Here is a 10,000-nt window from a genome sequence, read left to right on the forward strand (position 1 = left end):
ACCGCACATTTTTTTTTCATACTGTCTTTTACCTTAAAAAATAAAGGTAAAGGTACAATGTAACTGGTTCCAGTTTCAACAGAATAGATGGTCACCAGAACGTCAGCCGGGCAAGCCCAACCCCCCACTGTAGTGCCCAACCACATTAGTATCTGCCCCAGTAAACAGCATAAACTCACGACCCCGGGCTGGTTTCGAATGCTAAGCAAAAACGTTACCACTGTACTATTCTAATTTTTTTTTTTTTGTGTCATAAAAAGTCCTCTTTCACACATTTTTCACATTATAAATATATAATTCAACAGCTTTTCCCAAAAAGGAAAAACAATTAAAATTCCTTATCTAGCAATCAAGACCAATCAACTCTCTGTTTGAATTTCCATCTAATAAAGCGAAACATTTCCGATGTACAATTCTGTGTAATTGGTTGTGATCAGAAGCAAACTGTTTTAAAGATCAAATGGGAAAAACATCGACCTCAAATCAGGGTTAATTTGTTCCACTGATCTAAAGCTCTAACTTGTCTTATCCTTAATGTTTATCAGTCTTTTATAAAAACATTTTAACATTACTTCTATTATAATAATTTTTTTATTTATATCAAATAGTAGTAGTAGTAGTAGTAGTAGTAGTAGTAGTAGTAGTAGCTTTAGTTAGAGAAGCAGAAATCTACAAATATACTGAACCTTACTAACAAGAGCTGCAAGGGGCTGGTCTGTGATTGGTCTACGAGAGATGGGATCAACCAATGAGAGCCCGTATTTAGGAGTGCTAAGGTGGATACAAAAACATACTTATATATATATATATATATATATATATATATATATATATATATATATATATATATATATATATACAGAGAGAGAGAGAGAGAGAGAGAGAGAGAGAGAGAGAGAGAGAGAGAGAGAGAGAGAGAGAGAGAGAGAGAGAGAGAGAGAGAGAATAAAATCAAGAAAAAAAATAAAGATTGAAAGAAATATAACAAATGATAAAAATCACGAATAACCAACGTACCAACAAAGTGATAAATAATTGTAGTAAAAAGAATCCTTAAAAGGGATGCTATGAACTTTAAGCTTCAACTTCTCCATTGTACCAAAATTCCCAATAATGTTTCAAAGACAATAAACGATAATTAAGATCGGAAAGTTTGTTGACCATTATTCAGTTTTCGTTAGATGCGTCGCCAAGAGATGGCGTTAGTCAAACTTGGGCTTAATATTTCTACAAGTTTCTGATTACGAAGGTTTAAATCTAGATATGAGGTGTTTAGCTTTCCTCCAAAGTATTTTAACCAGCAAAGAGATGTAACTTAGATAGAAACCTCTTGAGATTATGGTGATAGATGTTTGTAGGCATTGAATTGTTGAGGGATTTCGAAAAGAATAAATCGTTTTATGGAAACCATAAACTTAAAAATGATACCCTGTTTCTATAACAAACAACAACAAATACAAGTGTCTCGTTCATTGCAGGGCAGAGGCCTCATACATGGCTTTAGTCATGTCTGGGGTTTGGCCAGATTCACCAACACGCTGGACAACTGTAGATTGGTGATGGTGACATATTTTAGTCTGATATTTTACGGAAAATCAACCTAGTACGAGTATCCCTGACTAGTACAGCTTTACTGGTTATGGCGATAAAAAATCTTTTCACCACGTTAAGGCCTCCCCACTCACAAAGGTGTTTATATAAAGATCATAATACATTTATTTAAAATGTGTGATTTTCACCTATGACCGCCATTCGGAAATAACACTTTTCTCTTTCTGAGTAAAGGTGGAAAACCGATTACTTTCATATTCTGTGAAGCTCCAAAACTTTTTAATTTCATGAAAAAGTATTTTCTCTTCTCAAAAGTCAGGTTGTATAGGACATTTAGGTTCATCCTCTTACAGAGTTGACTTAAAAGTTATCTTATCTTTATGTAAATTCCAGAATTACTGAAGATGCTGAAATAAGAAAACAATTCTTAAGAGGATTTTTCTTTTAGTCTCCGAATATAATATATGATATATATATATATATATATATATATATATATATATATATATATATATATATATATATATATATATATATATATATATATATATATATATATATATAGATTGATAGATAGATAGATAGATAGATAGATAGATAGATAGATAGACAGATATGTTCTATTTTTATATTAACCCTTTACCTCCATAGAATATGTCAATTTTGTTTAAATGACACAAATATTGCCGGTAGACTGGACCATTTTATGGCCTAATTCGAAGCACCTAACTGCTCTAATGTTCCTCTTTTTAGATAGTAAAAATTAAAACCATCCATTTTGCTCTTGAAATATTAATCGTAATTAGATTTTTATTTTTTATGAATTAGATATTTATATTTTATACTTTTGTTCAGAGATATTTCTGAAAATATGTAATTCATTTAATATGGTTTTCATTTGATAAGATATAATGTATTCAGTATATATATATATATATATATATATATATATATATATATATATATATATATATATATATATATATATATATATATATATATATATATATATATATATATATATATCCCTACGTTAATTCAAATGTGATGTTTATGTGAAAACTGGCCAAGAGGCAGAGACCAACAGATGGCGTTCACAGCAAAGAGTCTTTGAACAGAGTCCTAACAAGATAATTACTCAAAGTTCTGGTCTTAACGACTCAAGTAAGACCATTAGCTCCTTGCAACGACATCATTTAGTCTTGACAACTTTCTTCATTTTCTGTCGTTAAGGAAATAAATGACATTGAAATATAAAAGAAATTTCTTCCCGCAAGTTTCGACCATTGACAGGACGAGGGGAGGAGATGATATAGGCAGTTGATTAAGATATTATTATTATTATTATTATTATTATTATTATTATTATTATTATTATTATTATTATTATCATTATTATTATTATTATTATCATTATTATTATTATTATTATTATTATTATTATTATTATTATTATTATTAGCTAAGCTACAACCTTTGTTAATAAAGCAGGTTGCAATAAGATCAAAGTGCCCCAACATGGAAACAGTGAAGAAAGTAGGTAAGGAAATAAAATACAATAAGAAAATATAATAAAATAAAAGCAATGAATATTTGATATAAACATTTTAAGAACAATGACATTAAAATTGATCTATAAAAAAAAAAAAATAGAAATAAGAGGAAGAAAAATAAGATTGTATAGTGTGCCCGGGTGTATCCTCAAGTCAAAGACCTCTAACCCAAGAAAGTGGAAGAAGATGGTATAGGGTCTAGGGCACTACCCTAGGCTAGAAAACGATGGTTTAATAAGTAACACAGAGTAAATTCTGTGTGAGGAAATTGTAATACAAAATGTTCATAATTACAAAAAATCAGAATAATTGTTAGATCAAACTTTATCGGTTTTGAAAATTCAGTTGATTGTTATTAAAGATATGGATTACCATCTTATTTTTCAATTGTAATGAAGTTATGAATTTTCTTTTTATCTCTCTTTTAATTGTTCATTAATTTTCAGATAGAAATTTATACAAAATAAAATTCTCAGAGTCTCTCTCTCTCTCTCTCTCTCTCTCTCTCTCTCTCTCTCTCTCCTCTGACTCGATCATATATACAAAATGAAATCTTTTACTACACAGATTACACCTTTTCCTTAAAGAGTTTCTCCTCATAACATAAGACTTGTAGTCCTTTTAAAAATTTCATAAATACGGGAAATTAAACGGGACAAGTTCAATTTTACTTGATATATTTTCACCACAATCTAAGAAATTAAAATTTCTTCTAATCTTCTCTATTGTATTTTCTCAAAACTCTAAAAGGTGAGTTATTTCTTTTCAAATACAGTACACTGTGATATCTTAAATACACGCCTTCAGTACAAGCTTTAATTATCCCAAGATGACATCTGTCCAATTTTACATCCAGAAGTTTAAACTTGCAACGAATGCTTTATGTTGAATTGGCTGACATATCTATATGTTAGATATACTTCAACGTTGTTATTGTTCTTCAAATATGTTATATTAATTTTTCATTACTTCCCTTATAGTTTATATATTTCCTTCTCTCGCAGGGCTAGTTTCCCCTGTTAAAGCCATTGGGTTTATAACATCTTGTTTTCCTAGTAGGGTTGTAGCTTAGGTAAAAATAATGATAATGAAGTTTTATTCCAGCTATGACCAAGTTGTGAAATGATCTTCCTAATCATATAGTTGAATCGTAGAACTTCAAAACTTCAGGTTTTTATGCCGTACAGGCAGACACAATTTTCTTTTTATAGTTTATATATGAAACATCTGTTGTAATGTTACAGTTCTTAAAATATCTTATTGTTTTAATGTTGATACTGTTCTTAAAATATTTTATTTTAGTTTTCATTACTTTTCATATAATTTATCTATTTCCTTATTCCCTTTCCTTACGTGGTTATTTTTTCCTGTTGGAGCCCTTGGGTGTATTGCATCCCACTTTTCCAACTAGGGTTGTAGCTTAGGTAATAATAATAATAATAATAATAATAATAATAATAATAATAATAATAATAATAATAATAATAATAATAATAATAATAATAACTAGAAATAGGAGAAAGATATTTCTCCTTTACATACCGAATTAGAGACAATAACGCAATTTCTACATATTTTGATAAATATTAGTAAAAATTCTTTCTATGAAATGAACGTCTAATTATAACGTTAAAGTAGCAACATTGGTTGATTTTGATTCAAGATTTCTCTATTTACAAAATTTACTCTTTACATCTTAATAATGTTTGCGATATTGATTCTTAAAAAGACTCCTGAAAAAAGTGATGAAACAATAAATGTTTTCAAAAGGAAAATAGTCTTATGTTACAATACACCTTTAACAAATGATTCTGTCAGGAACGCATATTATAGAAATTACCTTCCTGACATAGTCGTATATTCAACAATAAAAGGAAATCTGGATTTATGATAATGTTTTACTATTCATTTGAATACATTAATGATGATCAACGTCACATTTTCTTTGCGTATTCTAACAAGGTCATATTTATTCCATTGAAAGGTTTTAAAAGCTGCTCATGAATGGCAGATCATAGGGACATTGACATTCCCCTGGCAAACAAAAAAATCCTTAGAGACTGACCATATATACATATTATCTGCGCCCAAGCGCCTCTCCATAAAATAGTTGATGATGACTCAGCAGGTAAAACTATACACTCCTCAAAACCTCCAATATTTAGCTCACAAGGATGGTGAGGTTGCAGACACTAAAGGAACTAACGAGTTTGAGCGGGACTCGAACCTCAGTCTGGTGATCTCCCGGCAGGGAAGTTTGTTTACACAGAACTTATCTACTGTATATATAATGCTGATATCTTTTCCCCTCTTAATTTCAAAAATATTTTTCTACAGAGAGTATATTTCTTTATTTCCGGTAAAATTGAGTAAAACTAACAATAGTTTTCTTACTGGATTGGAGAGGAATTATTTAATTTTAATTTACAGATGGAGTGAGAGTAGGTCTGCTATTTTATAAGTAATATATGATTTTTCTCATTAAGTTATTAAGGAAAATATGATAGCTAAAAAACATGATTATGTTTAGTGTTACCTTGCCAAGAGTGAAGCTGGCTGGGAAACAGCTAACACAGCACTAAGTCTGAGGACACAGTTCCTTGGTTATGTTATGTGGGGAACCTTAGGTTTGTTGGTGTTCTTGTGTCTATTTCCTTTGTAAAGTGTGGGTTCTCAGTCATAGATTTTGGAATTTTACAAGGTCTAAATTTTTAAAACATTGGTTTTCCCCAATTATCTGTAGCATAACAGTCCAAAGTACCAAAAAACACACCAGAAATAGTTATTTCCTTCATAAGAAATATTGTGCTACAAAAGTTTTAAAGTCACTTTTATAAACCATAATAAAAACCAATGTGAATGCAATCCACCAAATACAGGTCAAATATATAAAGTTTTATTATTTGTTTAACAGGAAATAAAAAAGAAGATACTTTAAGTATCATTGAGAACATACCTGCTTATGCACCAGACTCCGTTTCTTCACCCTCATGTACCGCATGTGTATCACACATGCTCGTACCGCACGTGCATCATACACGCTCGTACACTGTCACGTTACTTTTATTTTTCGTCTATTGTCATTATTGCTCTCCCCTCTCACTGATAAGTCGTTCATTACTCTATTTTCTTGCACCATTGTGTTAGAATTTTTGTGCTGTTCTTGACTGGAATGGGTTGTATAAATACTCAAGCTTCGACCAAATAAAGTTCAGTTGCATTCATAGTAGTCTTACAATTACATCCTAACAGCTCGTCGGCACATTGATGACCACCGGAGTGCTCAACTCCCTCCCGCTTTCCCCTTCACTGCTGTGACTTATTGTTTGATGGTGCCGCCCTCGGACACCGACTCTGCTATCAACGCCACACCCTTGAAACTACCATCCTTTGCCAGTGAAGAAGTGTTTGCCTGACTTCAGCATACTTAAGTCCAGTATCGTATACATGGCTGGACTTGGTTAAGCAGCAAACCTGGTTACGTTCTCGTTGCCATCCCCGGGGACACTTTCCCTGGTATCTACGATTGGCTCTGCGAACTAGGGTACATTGCATAATGTACAAAGACCTCAGATCATTCCTCTTGGAGCAGTACTCGCCATCACCGGCTGCCCGAATAGTGAAAATTTTTCAGTTCTTACATCAACTGTTCGGGCACCCAAAGGTTTGCTTGCTCTTAGGGAAATGACCAGTATGGCTCGCCTGCAACTAGCCGCTGATGGCTCTCCTCGTGAAGTGAATCTATTATGTGCACTTAGGGTATGGCACCTACCCAAACCTGTACATGCTGCAATCCCCGATATCGATATTTTGCCCGTAAATGACCTGATGATCAAAGTCAACGACCTTATGGACAGCCACTTCTCCACCTTCCAGATATCCATCAATGCCTCCACTTCTGACAAAGTGTACAAGTATTTAACATTGTCCGAAGTTGACGTGAATGTGGTTTTACACGGGCACCCACCCAGTGACATTCCGGAGCGAGGACAAAGCCGCCCACCCCCCACATACACCACCCCTCACTTACGCTCTAAAAATTGACCTCTCCAGCCACGTACCGACAACCATCGGCAGCAGTTAGGCTACTACCACTACAAGGTAGGGGCTGTTGCAAAGAAATGTGTGAATGGTTTTCAGGGGCCAAAAAACATGTAAGTAGGTTATCGCTTGCGGCGGTGGCCTCGCCTGTCACTAATCGTTTCTTTTTACATAACAAAAGTACAGACGTGTAATTTATGGTAGACAAGGGCGCTTGCCATTCTCTTCTGCCAAGACCACTCTCCAGGACATGATGTAGTCTGTCTATTTGTGCCATCATCTGCCTGGTAGCTGCCAATGGATCTGACATACCCACCCACAGTTATGAAAACCTTACCTTATCGTTTGGAAGCGGCAAATATATTTGGAAATTTCCCGTTGCTGATGTCACATTGCCAATCCTTAGTGCAGATTTCCTATCACACTTCCACCTCCTGGTTGATGTAGCTCACCGATGGTCAGTCAACGTGGATTCATAATCCTCAACATCTCTCCAGTCCATGCCCTCCCTGAGAAGGTAGCATCAATTCAGAACTTCCCCACGCCCTCGACCGTCAAAGCACTGCATGAATTCTTTGGTATGATCAACTATTATCACCATTTACTACCCACAGGACATGGATATTGTTACCTGTTTACCGTCTTCAACCTCTCTACTCGTTGGCCAGAAGCCATTCCCATGGAAATTGCAACATCCGCCTAGTGTACATTGCCTTTCCTCTCAGAATTGATAGCGAGATTTGGTATCCAATTTCCCCTATTATTTGTGGACATTATTAGTGAATCTCCAGTGTATCACACTTCATCAGACAGCCGCATACAACCATGCTCCCAACGGTCAGGTTGAACGTTTTCACTGTACCCTCAAAGCATCTTTCATGTCCTGCTGCAAGGACTCAAACTAGTTTACCAAGCTTCAATGGTCCTCCTGGTCCTAAGAACCACTCCTAAACACGCTCTAGGTGTCTTGGCAGTCAAAATGGTGTATGGTGACCCGTTGGTCATCCCTGCTAAATTTTTCCGTCTGCAACCTCTTGCGACAATCTCCAGTGCCTACGTCACGTTGTTCGAAAATTTACTACATGCCGCCAGACTTATAACCCCCAGTTAGGCAACATATTCCAACAGATCTACACTCATTAATGTATGTTTTCCTGGGAGCGCAATGGCACTAGAAAGCTAAAGTTAAGCCTCATACATAAGTCCTTTCCTCGTGATCCATTGCACACTGAAAGTATTCCTCCTAAACATGCGTGGCAAACAATCTGGGTCTCCATTGATCACCTAACAACACCATATTTCCTGCTCCTGATTGCTCACAGGAGCAGGGCACCCTATTTCACATGTAAGTATTTTTTTTTGGGGGGGGGGATCCATGTACCACACGTGTATCACACTTGCTCGTACACTGCAACAGTATTTCTTATTTTTTGTATATTGTCGCTATCGCTCTCCCATCTCATTGATAACTTGTTCATTCCTCTATTTTTCTGCACCATTTTATTTTAATTTTTGTACCGTTCTTGACTGGAACGGATTATATAAACACTCTAGCTCCGACCAAATAAAGTTTAGTTGCATTTACCAGTCTCTCAGTTACAACCTAACAGCTCACCACCACACTCACGAGATCCGGACTGATCAACTGAATTTAGCCAATAAAAACCTTTCACAAAATAGTAAAACGAAGAGAAACAGACATTCTCAAATAAAGAATTTGATCCTGTGATAGGCTTTCACCCGAAAGTCGTCTTGAACTTTGATCTTCTAAGCTTTGTTTACTTGAAGTGACCTTCGATTAGGTCTAAGGAAATCAATACTTTGTCTCTTTTCATTTTTTTTTTCCGATGGAAAAAGTCTCTTTTCATAATTTATATGAAGCAGATCTAATGTAACGTTGTTGTCGATTTTGAAATATTCTATATTAATTGTTCATTACTTCTCTTTTAGTTTATTTATTTCCTTATTTCCTCTCCTCACTGGGCTATTTTTCGCTATTGGAACCATTGGGCTTGTAACATCCTGCTTTTTCAACTAAGGAAAAATAATAATAATAATAATAATAATAATAATAATAATATTATTATTATTATTATTATTATTATTATTATTATTAATAATATTGAATTGTAATGCAGTGACTTACGTGGACCTTTGAATTATCTCAAAGTTATTCAGTGATAAGAATTGTGCAATTTATAGTTCAAAAAGTCAACCTAGATGATAGTTATAATGATAGATTGTTTGTCAAACTAAATATCACTTGATCACAATTAAGAATTGGTTAGTGCCTGGCCTTTCATTCTGTTTTTATCTGTAGATTTCCTGCTTGTCAACGTTTGTGCCTGTCCTTTCTGTCTGTTTCCTGCTTGTCATAGTTTTTACCTGTCCTTTCTGTCTATCTTTGCCTGTTTGTCTGTTTCCTGGTTGTCAGCGTTTGTGCCTGTCCTCTGTCTGTTTTGGTCCGTCTATCTCCAGCTTGTCAGTGTTTATGCCTGTCCTTTCTGTCAGTTTGTGTCTGTCAATTTCCTGCTTGTCAGTGTTTTTCCACAACATTTATACAGAAGAATTCTCATCCTAAGTTTTCCTATTGACTATAAGAGAACGACCATTGAGAGTATATCATAAAACTGAAAAAAAAAAAGTTCTCTCGCTAATGCACCCTTTGTGTGCCCCATTAGCCCACTCAATGGCAGTTATTGTTCAGGGCAAGATTAAAGGTGCTTGTAACTTTCTTACTCTCTGACTTCCTCTTGCTTTCTCTGAAGAATAGGCTCTACCTGTTCGACCCGAGGCCCTGCCATTGTGCTTCTCAGTGATGGCCAGTAAGGTGCATTAGGTCATTCTTCTGTAGT

This window comes from Palaemon carinicauda, chromosome 32 (assembly GCF_036898095.1).
Source record: "Palaemon carinicauda isolate YSFRI2023 chromosome 32, ASM3689809v2, whole genome shotgun sequence".
In the NCBI taxonomy this organism is placed as follows: domain Eukaryota; kingdom Metazoa; phylum Arthropoda; class Malacostraca; order Decapoda; family Palaemonidae; genus Palaemon; species Palaemon carinicauda.